The 16,043-nt window shown below is 40.8% G+C and overlaps 2 long non-coding RNA genes across 2 annotated transcripts in view; one reads left to right on the top strand and one right to left on the bottom strand.

Moving 5' to 3' along the window:
• Window positions 1-3,816, bottom strand: part of LOC106918532 (uncharacterized) — a 6,960-nt gene extending 3,144 nt beyond the window's left edge. The window contains exon 1 of the long non-coding RNA XR_015763865.1: window positions 2,691-3,816. This is a non-coding gene — a long non-coding RNA (uncharacterized LOC106918532). The remainder of the gene's footprint in view (window positions 1-2,690) is intronic.
• Window positions 1-16,043, top strand: part of LOC106918533 (uncharacterized) — a 22,854-nt gene extending 6,811 nt beyond the window's left edge. Inside the window, exon 2 of the long non-coding RNA XR_015763765.1 lies at window positions 14,990-16,043. This is a non-coding gene — a long non-coding RNA (uncharacterized LOC106918533). The remainder of the gene's footprint in view (window positions 1-14,989) is intronic.

The following is a 16,043-nucleotide window of genomic DNA, read 5'->3' as shown; positions in this document are numbered from 1 at the left end:
TGTTTTCATTTTGTCACCTTCTAAAGTTAGCAGCAGATACTTTGGGGGATCTCTTACCTTGTTTGACAATATCTCTTTTAATTATGCAAAATATAATTAACCACATATTTATTGTTGTAGTTCTTTAATTTGGACGGCCTCTAATAAAATATCATGTACTGAGTTATACTGTTAGTTTGACTCAAGATTTGGCCACAACTGATGACGGTTAAGTTGGTTTAATTTACTAAAGTTAAACCTGTTATTTCCATTTTTTGTGCTAGTGTCATAAGATGGAGTGATGCAGTTTTGTTTGTTTAAAATTGTTTGTTAATTGTTAATTGTTCATTCTTTCTTACGATCACATGGCAAGGAAACGGGTCATCTCAATCATTCAAACATTTTTTTTCTGCATAAATATTTTACACATCATGGGGATTTTAAACATGTCGTAAAAATAATCTAATTTTAAAAGTTTTTGTAAATAAAGTGATCAGTGTGAGCGTTGGGTTCAGGTAACCACAGGGCCTCAGCAGCGACACTCCTCTATAAGTCTGTAACTCTGTGACACATTCAACCTTCACCCAGCATTTCCTTTCAAGAGCAAAAGACACGTCTGCACTGACGCGAACTAACACTCAGAGCCTAACCCAAACCAAGGCTCACCTACACTGGATCCCACTGCTGTCAGGCCTCAGATTGTGTCGGCTAATAACACGGCTCCACCGTGGCAGCCGGCGGCGGCGGAGGCGGCGTGCGTTTCGTTTCCTCATCTCCAGCGCCGCTCTGCGCTCCTCGGTCGCACTAGTGTCAGCTCACAGAGCTCAGCAGTCATGCCTCTCTGGCTCGGTCCCTCTGTGCTCACATAATCATCTTATGGCTGACAAAGCTGTTAGTAGTTATTGTATAGGGAGGTTTCTGAATAGTAGCGAAGCTTTTAATTTATAAATTAGAGGCTGGAGGCCTTTCAATTCAGCGTAATGAGAAGCAATAAATAATAATTGCTTCTGTGCTTTGAAAAGCATTTTGTTTGTGAGGAAGCGAGTCATGGGACAGTGTGACCTCATTAATATGTAAGGTTTTCCTGGTATTATGTTAATAAAGAAAATAATAAAATATTAGCTAATTGCTTTAACTCAAAACAAAAGTACACAAATATTGCGATGGCTGCTAAATCAGCTAACATGTTGATTATTTTTGTTATTTCAACTTTTATGTCTTGACTTTAACAACAAAACCCCCTAAACATGTTAATAATTCTCTAGTGCCTATTAAGGAGAATATTATCTTTTAGTTTCCATTCTGCTCTTTAATCAGGAATGCAAGTTTAATTTGTCAGGCTGTTTGGAAGACTCCTAGCTTTTAAAAATAGTTTTAAAACAGTTACCCTAAGATGAGTGATGCATTTCCAAGTACTGAAAATGAATTTTTTTTGCGACCAGAAATATTAGCCAGGAGCTGACTTTGTTCTTCTTTTCATAAGCTGGTGCAGGAGCCTGGGGGACATTGGAATAACTTTCTTTTTTTTACGGCTCCCGATCCTTTATCAGAGCAAACATCCGAGACCCTTTTTCAGACCTACAGTAATTATTTATTTTCTACCTCGTTTCCTGGAAATTTTGCTGATGAGTTTGTTGCTTAGTAGTTAAAAGGAAAATGATTCGTTTGTAATATATTTGCCTTTTTCATTGACGAAGTAAAATAAAATATGGCAGTCGAGTACTTTCAAGTTGCCGATTCTGTTCTGTGGAGCAGACGATTTAGACTCCATGGCACTGTACAGAAAAGTGTTGGGGGTTTTTGCAGCTAGCTGACTTTCAGTTTGCAGCAGCAGGGAGAGAGGCATTGCTGTGTAACTCTATGCTTCAACAGCCGGACACTCAGACATTTCCTCTGACTTCACAAAAAAAAGGTACTTTTAGCTGCATGATGGAAAATCAAAACCATTTGAAACCGAAGTTTAGAAACAATCTTGCCATGCTTTTGTTCTGGTAACCAGTGTGAATAAATCCCTTCTGCTTCCACAGAGAGGAGTGGGTTAATGGTCCAGTCGTCATGGTAGGCTCGTGTGAAACACACGGGTCATAGTGCGCCGGACGGTGAACGGTCACCGAGGGGTTTGTGTGTTGTTCAGTTTTCAGACGTTTCAATGTGATTTCTCTGTTGAGTTTATCAATAACATGTGATGAGAGCGACAACGTGGAAAGCCCGTCCTGGTGTTATCAGCGTCTCTGTGTACACTGTAGTGCAATCTGGCAGAAGCGCTGACGACACTTCTCCTTTGAGAGCGAGAACGCTCTGAGTGTATCGTCACTCCTAAGTAGAAGCTGTAGGAAGTCGTCGTCCTCCTCCCGGCTTTGAAGAGGGGATGTTGCTAATTCCACATTTCTCTTAGTTCAGAATCCACACGGATGTTATCATGGCCCTTTGTAATTTGCCCGGCTGTCCTGTGCATTCAGCAACCTCTTCCCTAGTTACCAAGACACTTTCACAGCACCAAAAGCTGTCATTTTAAAATTAACCGTTGATATTTAAATAACTCGCAACCTTGATTTAGCCTGTCTGAGGCCTTCGAGTCAGCTCTTTTTGACTTCCCTATGCTATAAAATATGAAATGCTCCACGATTAACTGGCTCTGTATACAGCAAAAGTGAACCATGTTATTGAAATAAGTTCTAAAATTAAAGTCAGAAGCGATTATTCACACTCACCAGGGAATAAGGCGGCGGCGGCGGAGCTCCTCCATCCACCCAAATGTGCAGGGCGCTGCAGGGTCACTTCACACAAGGTTCCAGTTGACCACCAGCCTCTTCTCTTTCTCTGTGCCTCCTCTCTCTCTCTCTCTCTCTTTCTCTCTTTCTGTGTGTGCTTCACCCAGACAGCACAACAAGTCAAGGCATGTTCCAACACGCCACCAGCGGTCGAACCCGGTTCATGAGCCTAGACCACAGAAGGGGAGGAGCGGAGGATCAGAGAAGGGGGAAGCCCAGAAAGGACCCAGCGTGACTCAGCCTCCTCTGTTAGCTTAGCTTTCACTTTGAGACACTTCAGCAGATGATGGGGGTTACTGCTCCAGCTGATGACGTGACACGGCTTTAATACGCTGGCCTGGCTTGTCTTATTATATTAATAGAAAGGGGAAAACAACTTGTGTTTGCTTTGTTGAACAGGGCAATTCTTAAGTTGTTGTTGACAATGTGGATTTTTTTTTACTGGTTTTAGAAAGTTGTAGTTTCAAAACGGCTCAAATTTCTCGTGCTGTTTCTGGTTTAAAGGGATTTTAATGAGACGGCAAAGGAGTGTTTTACAGTAGAGTGACTCTACACTGCCCTTAACCCCCGTGTGGCTGAGCACTGCTAGTGAGCTGGCTGAAAAAAGGGCTAAAATATGAATCCTCATTTAATTATCTGTGAAACAGTGTGATGCCTGTTGCATCAAGCAGACACGTTTAGGCCTGTCACAATAATGTTGTTTTGAGACCTTTTTCGAATTGTATATATTGATGGTGACATAATAATACATGTTCTCCCTTTCACAGGCCAATAAATTAAAATTTTGTGAAGAACACCTATCACTGGAACTGCAAAATATTTTAAATAAACACAACCAAAAACAACGAACAAAATAAAAATAAAAAGCACACACTACACCAAAACCACCAAAACCATTAATAAATCTGGGCATGAAGTCTCTGTAAACAAAATTGCCCTTCAAAAATTATTAATCATCAGAATGGAAATTATCGAGCCCGTTTTAATTTGTCATGGGATGAATTGATTAATTGCTTATGGCGCCAGACTTAGCCATGACTCCTGCCGGATCACAAAAAGAGTCCAATTTATTTTAAATATGCCCAAGGGTGTGAATAATATTCAGCTTACCTGTAGACAAGTTCATTATTAAATCAACTTTAGATATTTTTATTGCACACAGAGATCTTAAATTTAACTTTCAGATATTCTGACTTCTAATGTGAGCTTTTTGTTCTTGCTTGTTATAAAGAGCAGAAGTGTAAAATGATGTAATACTCTGCACAAAAAAGCTAATAAAACTACTTTTTTATTTTTCAGCTTGAATCTAATTATCAAAATAGTGATAAATATTATTGACAACATCACTAAAACTGGAATAATCAATATTCTTATAACTTTGGCAACTATAGGAGTCATCTCTCTGTTAGGTCTTGTTGCACTTTGACATTTTTTTTTGCACCAAAAGCCACAAAAAAACTGCGGTATTTTTACTGAGGATTATTGTCCCATGAAAATGTCACACCGCCGCCAACATCCGATACTCGGCACCAAAATCTCACTCTTCATTGGTGGAAGCTGAATAACGTGAAGCGCATAACACATAAAACGCAAAATCTGAAAGATCGTAAGTTTACCTTCAGTTCTGTCTGCGGTGGTTCGGGTTTTATCTGCACCAGAAGCTGTAACTGGGCACCAGCACAGCATACTAATGAAAGCTGCTGATTCATCAGATCATATTATACAGTAGGTCACATCAATTACAGATGAAGCCCATCAGCATGAATTATAAAACCGAAAATCAGAGGGAATGCATCAGCAAAGATTTGGAATCCATGTGAAATATTAATGCTTCCTTCGCGACATTTGATGTTTGATCTGAACTTAAAAGCAATTCATTAACGTAGCGACGAACGGATCTTCCGTCAGACGGATCAGGGAGGCGAATTTGTTTGCATCGCGCTCTGCTTAGCCGCTCAGATGGTGAACCACGCTAAATGTGCCAGGTCATCAGTATCCATGAGTGCTAATTACGTTGAGTAGCCGGGTTTTTTTTATCTGGAGGAGGAGGTGATGCCAGTTCATCACTGCTGTTAGAGGAAGTTGATCACTAGGCAGATTCTGGCTTCAGCAGCAGAAGCCAGCTCAGCAAAACTCACCTGCTACAATATGGCCCGAGTTTGGCTACCTGAGCGTCTCCTAAAAGTGGCGTGCTACACATCAGCGGTGTCGCCCTCCGCTGCGGCCCGTCAACAAGGCCGATGACCTCATCAATGAGAGAGCAAAGTCACCAGGATGCCACACTCGCAGAGCTGTGAGCTGTGCCTGGAGCGTCGTCTTTGTCCCACTGCGGGCGACCAGACAGGAACTCTGTGAAGAGGGCAGGAGAGGGGGAAATTGCCTGGATGTGGTGGCGTTAATTCACTGACAGCCATGATGCAGCACTGCATTTCCCAGGGTGTTTTTTTTTTTTTTGTTAGAATGTCAGTTTGTGAAAGTGCAAACTGACATTTTTTTTTTTTTTAATTTATGCAAGAATTGACCTTCTGTTTACACAAGAGTGAAATATGGACGTCCACTGAGCGAGGCCACTCAGAGGAAATTATTTTCTGTTGTGCAAAAGTCAAATCCATGCATAAAACCTGAATTTATTGCCTGTCCTACCTGGGACTGCAGTGAGGCCTCACTTTTATTTCTGTCAGTCAGAGTTGTTGGTGAAGGGGTGGGATGGGGGGGGGGTCGTGCAGAGGAACCCCTAGCCCAGCAAGTTCAAAGCTTGCTGCATTGATTACATCATCGGAACAGGAGTGCTGGAATGGGACAATGCACCATCGGGGGTGAGGAAGGAGGGAGGGGGGGAGCAGTTCAGAGTGGAGGGTGGTGGTGGGGGGGGATTCATCTGTTTCTGTTCTGTCTTTAAACTCGGACGTGTAACGTGAGAAGAGGACTCTCTGACGAGTAAATGATAGAGTTGTGAGGTGGTGTGTATCTAAATATTCCTACGTCTGTGTATGTGAGAGTGCGTGTATGTGCGTGTGTGTGTGTGTGAGCGCGCTGCTGTGGGCCAGCACTGCAGGAGTACAGCTGCTGCAGGACACTGCAGGATCGGTGTTCTGCTGCCTCCTCACTGGCTCTTCCTCTCTTCTCTCAGTTCTCTGTCAGGCAATTTGCTCAAGGAGGATGGTGAAAGGGTGAAAGCATGTGCTGCATACTTTTCAGCGGGTGGGGGGGGTGCTGAAGTAAAGGAGAGAGAGGAGGTTGGGGGTGGGGGGTGATCACTGAGGTGCAAAGCATGCCAGTGAGGCGCTTTGTTGGCCAACTGTACCTGCAAGCAAGATTATAGTAGGAGAAACTGGAGAGCAGGAGAAATGGAGGCGGAGGGAAGGAGAGGAGAGGAGACGGGTTGGGAGGTGGGGGGCAGGGCAAGAACAGAGGTGCAAGAAACATCAGGTGAGTGCGGCAGTTTCCTGTGCCGGCAGTGCAGCATTCAGCCCAGTGAGCCGGCGTGCAGGAGAACTGCAGATGTTCCTGTTTAATGTGACGCTCACAGCGCAGCGCCGTAGAGCCGTCCTCTGTGAGTTCTTCCACAGAGAGCCGTCTCAACGCCACGTCGTCTTAGCACCGTTACCTAAAGTGAACTCGCTGCTGACCCAAACCCGGCTGCTCTCAAAACTTGTATTTTACACCAACTCACATTTTGAACATGTACCACCTCTATAAACTTTTTTTTTTCCTTTTAAATCTTGTTTTTAAAAGCTCTTAAAGTTTGGTATAGAACGAGTAACGTCGACTTTTGAATTCTGACAAACTGCTGCAGTGAAATTATGGACTGCAAGAGTATTTGTGCATCCAGAGGCATCACTGTTTCTCTTCATCAGCGTGAAGTCTGTAAAAAGCATCCTCATATAGGACATCTGAGGAGTCATATTAGCACAACTTCAAGACTGCACCACAGCTTCCCTGTCCCACACAGGCCACTGTGGCCTCATTTTCATTTTCCCACTCGCTACCTACTCGACTCAGTCATTGTTGCAGATCTTCCTTACACACTTCAAGCATTTTAATCACAATAAACTCACTATTTTAAATGTAAACACAAAGCTAGCAGCGGGCAGAAAAAAAAAAAAATCAGCAAAGTCAGCAAAGATGGAAGTCTCTCCACTAGAGGAGGGGAACTCTTTGCATCCCGGTTAAGTTTTCAGTGCCCTTGTGAGAAATGGAGTCCTGTCGAGCGGCCGCTATCTGACACGCCAGCTGCTATTTCCAGCCTGTACTATGTGTTAAACATGGATGAGGGAGCAGTGGAGCCTGACTGCTAGCCGAGTGGCTCTGTCTGTCTGGCCACTGCCTGCAAGTGATGAGGCAGAGGCAGCCTGGAGCTTCGGCACTGCAGGCATGCACACCGACAGGCACACATCAACTCATCTAGTGTAAATCCGAGGAATATGCCATTCTTTAGAAACAGGTCAGTAGCTAAAGCAGATGAGCATGCGGGGTGAAGCGGACTAGAGGAGGACGGGATATTTACCTACAGAAGAGTCTGGCACCGCATCACAGCGAAGGAGGAGAGGACGAAAACTTCTCTTCACTCTCTGCGAGCCTCCTGGTCACTGGTGATGTGCTTTCATGGCGCGGCAAAGTTGACTGCAGCACTGCCTCCTGAACAGAATGACATTGTTTGCACTCTCTCTCTCCCGTTACTCCTCCTCCTTTCTCCGGTGCACGCTTGTTCCCCCCCCTCCTCTTCTTTGCACGCTCACTGGCAGCACAAACTGCACAGCTCAGCAGTGTTCCCCCACTGCCGCAGCAGATCCTGCATGAGCTCTGCGTATCTGAGAGGGATGGGACTTTTAAAGGGGAACGCAACCTCCAGGGTCAGTCGGTGTTGCACATCCTCTCCTCCCCTCTCTCCACATTCCTCAGCATCCTTCCTTCTCATCCTCTATCTCCCCTCCCCCCCCCCTTCTTCCCAGAAGAATCATGAGTGTAAAGGACTCCTCTGAACAGAGAGACCCCCTCTGTGCAAACATAACTCACCATCCACTCATACTCATGTTAACACCAGTAGCCGTTCCTCATATGCACATCCTGTTTCTTCTGTTTATTATCATTATTACTAAAAATTTTCTAAAAGGTATGGAAATGTGTATTTTATTTAAATATTAAACAAAATATTCAATAAAGTAAAAAAAAAAAAAAAACGGAGTGGTGTGAAAGTTTTCAAATGCCTTAGAAGTCTTAAATTTCCTTTTAATAATTCTTGCGAGGATAGATGTCTCCCAACTCTTCACATGCGGTTTGCAATATTAGAAAATGTGACATTACCCATATTAATTTATTTTGGTCTTAAGGGTTGACAAAGTATATAAATTACATGAATTGATGTCACAATCGCAGCCATGCAACCCTGCAAACTGTCTCCTGAAGTCCTGTTTCAAGTTTAATTGTTCTCTGAGGTACAGAACGAAATTCCCCTCAGTGGAGCAAAATGTCCTTAATCTGCAACTGCCTACCTTTCATTACCCATGATGCAATGTTCTACTGGTGCCATTCTGCAGTGCGCTAGAAACAGAAAAATCTTGACCAACTGAATTTGTCTCGTATAGATTACAGTGAGGGTGAGATCATCCATCATTTAGTCAGGCTTTAAGCGTCACTTCCCCCCCCCCCCCCCCGATGATGTTTTTCTATAAAAAATGTCTTTTTTTTTTTACAGGTTCAATTCCCAGCTTTCAAGTGATGATATTTGGACACTGTGCTGATAATGGTGTCTCCATAAGAAATCCTCTGTGTTTTACCCATTAGCGTCTTGGCTGTTTTCCTGCAGCAGTGCAGTGCTCTCTTCTTCTCACTGCAGGAGTCTTTCTTTTTTCTTTTTTTTATTCATGGCTTCGTAGCGCCTTGGCCCTCAGGTAAATGCCTCGAGGCTTGATTTACTGGAAATAAAAAATAATAGCTTCATTTATCTCAAGTTAACCCTGATCCCATCTAGTCTAGGTTTATGCTCATCTCTTTCCAGCTCATTAGAGTTTGTATATTATGCAAAGGCTTTTCCCCCAATTAGCTTGCAGCTTCACTCGTGTGAGATGCAGCATTGGTGGTGCAGATTATTGAATCAGCACAAGTCCCACAATGTATTGTTGGAGATTCAGCTGTGTGAGGCTTTTCATATCAATAAATGCTCATATGAGTAATATGAGTAGTTATTGAGCTGTGATGTTATGAAAAATGTGACAATTTTGGATTATGATTATGTGCAAATTCATCATCTATCAATTTGATCTTTTTTTTTTTTTAACTGTATTCGAAATATTAAAAATGTTAATTGAATGCCCCAGCAGAATAGTGCTAGTAGCATTAATATTATTATTTTGATAGTTATTATTATAGTTATTATTGTAGTCATAGTAGTCACCGTAATAGTAGGACCAGCAGTAGTTTTAGTGCTAGTAATAATAGAAATATTTTTAAGCATTTCACTCAGTTACACTGACTTTCCCATATCTCACACAGAATTATATTTATTATATTTATATTATCTTTTATTTATCTATCTTAGAGGCCATATACTGCTATATTTCAGAGCCAGAAAATATAAGAATCTTGAAATCACCCTTTCCTTTTGTTTTTAAAGCAGATAAGTTACAGCAAAATGCACTTTTTAAAAATCAAAAATCGTGTGGCGAAAAAAATTAGAATATGTTGAATGTATGCGAATATTCGTTTTGCTATACGTAAAAACGTAAAGATTTTTTTTTGTGTGGCTTAAAACACTTTTTTCCTGAGTATTATCCCTGAATATTATCTTCAGTGTAAGGAAATCAACAACCCAAGGTGTGACAGACGTCTTTATATTTTCAACAAGGACATTATTGTTGCATATTTAAACCCTCTGAAGTAAAACATGAACTGTTTATGTGGAGAAAAGTGAGACTTGCACAACGGCGTTCTGGTGACACAACTACATCTCTATAAATAAGAGTAAGAATCCTGGTCAGAACTGCAGTAGAAATTATGCCTACATTAATTTAGGCTGGAAGACAGTTTTGTCACAGGTTTTAGTTATAATTTATGTGACAAGTAGTAATTCATCACTGTTTTGAATTAAAGTCAGAGAACTTCTCTAAATCCAGGATGATGTCATGTCATGCAGTCAAGCTGATCAGCTGCTGCTGCTGCAGTCTTGCAGCTCCCATGCTCTCCTCTGCACTCTGTGAGTCCAGGTGAAAATGCCCCCACCAGCACATCCCTCCCATAGCCCAAACCGCGCTCGGTAATGACATCCCTTGTAATGAATAAGCCATGAGGAAGGGCCCTTTTACACATCCTATTAGATTACCTGGCTGTTCTTTACCTGGCTAATCTCACTTCAACACCTCTGGTTCTTTTTGACTTAATGTTACCTATTGTTAGCGCACCAGAGGCTGCCATGTGTTGGAATAAGTGATACGGATCATAGATCATAGTGAGCAGAGTCCTCTATGTGCACTTATACAGTCATATTCAATCTTAGAGCAGGTATTAAAAACAGTTTTTACTGAGCCCACATTTTTGTATTAAATGTTTTTTATTTTATTGTTCTGAAACAATCGGGATTAACTTTTGCATTATTTGGTAAATTTGTAGACTTTAATGCAAAGTTGGCACTTTTAGTGGACTTTTATTGCAACTTTTAGAGCAATTTTGCATTAAAAATGTCATTATTTACCAAATGACTCTTTACATCAGTCATAGACATTCATGAAGACGCCTTCATAATCATGACAGGTGTTATGTCATGTTTATGAGATTGTCATGTCAGTTTTATGCACATCCTTTCAAATAAAGTGTTACCTTGGAACCTTTTAGTGTGTGAACAATATTGTATAAAAAGGCCTAAGTGGTTAAAGGAAAAATCTGCAGAACGTGCCGATTTTTTAATCCAATTAATCATCAGAATAATTGATATAATAATCGATTACTAAAATAATCAATAGTTGTAACCCTAGTGTCATGTCCTAGTATTACGCTGTGTTCTTATTATTATACATCATCATGTTTACAGAAATAATGGCTTGAAAACATCAGTCTGGGTTTAATTTGTCTAACCATTGCATGGTTTCCCCTAGTGTTTTATAAGCCTGGCCGGCCTCCAGACTTAGCATTGCTTATTTATTATTATTATTATTTTTTTAATGTTTGCATTTTTTAAGACTTTATAGTTGGTGTTCAGATATTCTTCTTCAAATCTTCCAATAACACGTGATTATCAAGTGATATTTTTCAAATTGTCTGTCAACTTTAAACATTTTGTAACTCACAAACACGACGGGCCGCTGGATGAGTGACTGCTGAGCGCCACAACCGCCGGGCTTCGCAAGTTTTCTGTGGGAAACCTTTTATTGGGTTTCACTTAGTGAGTTGAGGTACTGAAATGAATTAACTTTTCTATGATATAAAAAATGTTTGAGCACGGCTGTGTTTGATCCTCTTTCACATGATCTGAATAAAAGCTTATAGACCTAACTCAGTGATGAGGAAGGCTCAAGCAGGGAGCAGCATAAAGGCACCTGGTGTCGTGGCATGAACCGTGACAGGATCCATTTGAGGAAGTAAAGGTTATCTGTCATGTGCGGACCTTCTTGACACATACAGATAATGGAGTTAAGCCCAACCATTGGCTGGCGAGTTAGTGTTCGTTCTTTTTTCCTCTCTCTCAGTGTTTCTCTCCTTTTTTTGTGATTCACAGCTCATTGCTCAGCTCTATTGATCTGTCCGGAAAAGATAATAGACACATTGATCCACGAGCTCAGCAGCTTGCTTGGTTTACACATCAGTTCGGACTAATTCTCAGTAGTCCTCAGTCAAGATGAAAATTGCTTTGACTGACATTTGACTTCTTGGTCTTGAAACCCGGGCGTTTAAAAGTTGTTTTGGGAAGATATTCAGTTTTTTCCTGACATTTTTGTCAAAGTAAAGAAATAATTGTTCTGCGAATTTTTTTGTAATATTGTCAATGAAAAAAAAAAAAAGATTAGTAAAAACAAAGTCCCACAAAAGGTTACAATATTAGACGGCACAACCAGTTAGAAATATTTTAAAAATATAAATACAGAATTTAAATACTTCAAAGCAATTTCCGAACAGCCACCAAAAGCATTAAACGGTAAGACGATGTGAGATTAGCTCATTTCATCCAGCAATGAAATAAGCCCAGAGATTTTGATAAAGCTTTTTTATTTGCTAGAAAGCTGTACAAATCCTACTTAATATGAAAATCAGATCAGAGCTTGATTCCCGATGGTGAGAGCCATGACACATCTTTCTACGTTTACTGTCTTAAAAACCACAAAATCTTATAAATAAAATGCCGAGAGGGCATTACAATATTCATTGATGTGAATACATTGTAAGTTGAAGAAGGAAAGAGCAAATTGTAAAAAAAATACAGAATTTCAGTAACTACTTAGGCATGTGGGTTGTTTCTAAGCATGTTTTGATGCCAGCTTTGAACAGTCAGATGTATTATCTATGCACAGTTTTAAACAAGCGCATTAAAGTGTTTTTATGTTCTGTGAAGGCCTCAGATCTTTGATAGAGAACATTAACACAACAACATCATAAAGGCCGAGGCACAAAGCAGGGTTCTGCTTTGGACGTGTCAGCGTAGGAAAAAAACTAGAGAGAAGGTGGCACATTAAGTTCAGACACAATGTCCATAGGATTGTTAGACATTTTGAACACTTTCCTTTTTCAGTTGTGAGCCATATATGAATGCTGCGCACTTTCCCAAAGCGCTTGTCCCTCAGTGCAAGAAATTTAACTTTACTAAATGAAAACACATATAAAAAACAACAACAACAACAAAAACATGTGTGTTAAATGGCTTAATCGAACACAAAGTGGAGAGTTTAGTTAAGGAAGACTAAAATATTTCTTCCTCAGTTGTGTCTGTCTAATAAGACAAAATGTAGCCTTGTGACATCCACGTGATAGTAGGGATTTATTTCCCAAAATAGACCTGACAGTAGATGGTCTTTTTTGGACCTGGGGCAAAGTGCATATTAAAAACCTGAACAGTTCATCTGGGTCACATTGACAACTAAAACTCTGTGTTAAACGGGAGGTTCTTAATCGGCTGCTTTGCATTTTCACAGGCTCGGCCTGCAACGCATTGAGTTTGGTCATCTGGGAACTTTTCTGTTCTGATTTTATGAAGATCTAAGAGTTTAGGGTCGGGGCGGTGGATGTTGGTGTGGAGGTTTCCACCGCTGCCTCACAGCAGCCTCCTACGTTCACATAATATCCTGTGTTTGCATGGGATTTCTGTGATGTAATGGGATTTCTCCAGAGTCCTCCTCCCATCCAAATACCTGGATTTTAGTTAGTTGATACCGTTTGACTTAGTGTGTTGTTGCTGACTGGCAGCGTGCCCCCCCCCCACCCTTACACTGCTGTCCTTGGCTAACTTAAGAATACATGAGATAAATGAGGGTTGTTTTCTGGTTCTTGCATGATGAATTATAAATTGCCTTTGTGGAAGCAGCGTTAATTTTCTCTCCTAAGTGTTCTTGAGCCGAAGCTGCGGTTTCCTCCACACAATGGAGCCCAGTTATGCTGCAGTGTTGCTCGAGGATCTGGAGATTACATCTGTTCAATATTGATTTCAACTTGGTTTCTTCAGTGCAGGAATGCATTCAGATTCTCTGAATCCTTTACTGACATTAACTTCTTCACGTCGTAAAATCTCCACATTCCGTTTCATTTTAACGCGACGCGTGTACTTAAATTGTTCATCTATTTCACGACACATCAGAGTGGGGAACTCGTCCCAGAGGTTTTCTAGATGCTGTTTTCACAGTTGCACCCAAATATCTTCAACCCTCATTACTGCAGATTAGGTTTATTGCTAAAACGTTTATTTGCTCAGATAACCACAATGAACCATTTGAACAGGATACGTTTAAATAGGTAAATATAACAGGTACTTCATGAGTTTTATACAAGTTAAACACTAAATCCTTCTTTCAGTGACTTCTACAGTCTCAACAACTGCTACTTTGTGTATTTTGACAATAAGCCTAATTTTAATATATCTGTGTAACTGTGACTGTTTCCTAATTTGCCATCTAAAACTCTGTCACATTTTTAACACAATGCGTCCAGAAAGTATTTGTAGCACTTCACTTTTTCCACATTTTGTTATGTTGCAGAATTATTCCAAACTTTGTTAAATTGATGTATTTCCTTAAATTTCTACACATAAATACCCCATTTTTTGTGTGTAGAAATTTCAGGAAAGATATTAATTTCACACATTTAGGATTAACATAAGAAAATGTGGGGATAAAACTTTCATAAATGTGCTAATTGTTCGCCTACACTTTTATCTATGTTATTTCAGTGACTGTGTGAGTTCAGATAATTCTTGTGTTATTTTGTCGTTTGTTTTCTTACGCATTTAGCACAATTTACCTCTAGTTGGACTGGATGACGTGATTCTGACTTTGCAGATGAAGATCTCTATTTCTCTGGACCAATACTTCTTTGCTGACCCCATTTTTATTAAAAAGAAAAAAAAAACAAACAGATTGCTCACAGATTGTGAAGTGGTGCCGTAACAACAAACCAAAGCAGCTCTCTTTTGCTGCCAGAGGAAAGACTGCACACACACAGACACTCTCAGGTTTTTACCTGCATGGAGAATCCCAGATTTTTTTTTTTAATTTCTCGTTTTGATTTCTTCAGAGTGACATTAAGCGTCCTGCTGTGAAGACACAAACGATACGAAGTGTGGCGTAACTTTGGGGTCTCCTTCGGCGTGAGATGGATGGCGGTGAAGGAGCGGTGATGGAGAACGTCTGACAGCTGGCAGCTCTGTTGTAGTGAGAGAGCAGATGCTCTGTCAGCCGGCCCGCTTCTACAGCAGCGCCGAACACACGCATCAGTCATAACGCATCTCTGTGGATGTGGATCGAGCCATCACAGAACTTCAGTTACATTTTTCAAGCACCCCTTCAGTCATTTTTTAAGACTAAAACTATAATTCAGCCATAAAAGTTTTATTTTGTCTGTATTTACCCCCGCCGACTCTTTGCATACTTGAGATTAACTCGTATGCATGTTTCTGCTTCAGTCCACCAGCGCATAATTAAAAGAAACAAAGTAACTTTTACCAGAAAACCTGGGAGCCAGCTCTTTATTCTGTTATTTGTGCACTGCAAAGCTGCCGAGCTGCTTATTTTAATCCTTTTTTTTTTTTACTGCTGCATTGTGTCCAGGTTGCTTCTTGGAGGAGTGCCGCATATCCTCGACAGCAGCTCGTGTCATTTGCAGAAGTGCGCTGACTCCTGGCCTACATTCACCGCTGCCGTCATGCTACAGCCAGAAACGAGTCGAGCACGCAGGGGCAAAGACAGATAATGCACCGTTTCCTCCAGAGGTGCTTTTTCAACGCCCGTGTCTTCCTGTGAAGGTATTCAGCTGCTGCAGTGTCTCTACGGGGGGAGTCCTGACTCATGCACTGCTTCCGATTAAAAAAACAAAAACAAAACAAAAACGTGCTCAGCCTCTGAAAGGGTTGAAAGCAGCTGTACACCGGCAGAGCTGATTTACAAAGAGACAGAGTAAAAAAAGATGAAAACTTTGCTTTATTTGGAGCCTTTCATCAAATATGATACTCTATTTGATAACTGTGTACAGTGCTAAAAGACAGAGCTCCTCTTACAGATTTCTGTTTTTGATTTATAGTCAGATTAACTAATTTTAAAACCAGTCGGGAATATTTTGAGCATTTACAAAATGCGTTTTTCAAACACCATCACACAAAGGTGAACACAAAAGCGTGTATTCTGTTATATCTGCTGTAAAACTAACATGCATTTTATTTAAAAAAAAAAAAAAAAAAAAAGCTCTTCCAGGATCTGGATTTGCTCTCTACCAGAAAATCCTGAGGGAAAATGTCCAGCCACCAGTTTGTGATGTTGAGCTCAGGCACACTGGGGTTGTTCAGCATAACAATCATTCGAAGCTGTCCAGCAAGACCACCTCTGAATATAAAAAAAAATAAAGGTATTGGAGCGGCCTGGTCGAAGTCTGTCTGAACTGGCTGCTCAGACTCAGAAACCCTCCTGTGTGCCTGAATTAGAGCAGTTCTGCAAAGAAATGTTTGCCAAAATTTCTAAAAACTGATTAAGAAAACTCACGACTCCTTACTGCCAAAGTTTGACGGCATTTGCCAAGAGTCGGGGAGGAGACTACTTTCTCACATGAGGTCATTTGGACAGCTTTTTTTTTTTTCTCTCGAAATAAATTAAATTATTATTTGGAAACTGC

The sequence above is a fragment of the Poecilia mexicana genome, unplaced genomic scaffold, assembly GCF_051168715.1.
Source record: "Poecilia mexicana isolate PSO_F unplaced genomic scaffold, ASM5116871v1 scaffold_7, whole genome shotgun sequence".
Classification (NCBI taxonomy): domain Eukaryota; kingdom Metazoa; phylum Chordata; class Actinopteri; order Cyprinodontiformes; family Poeciliidae; genus Poecilia; species Poecilia mexicana.
Note: the sequence above shows the minus strand (reverse complement) of the source record. Positions and strands in the feature narration are given on the sequence as shown.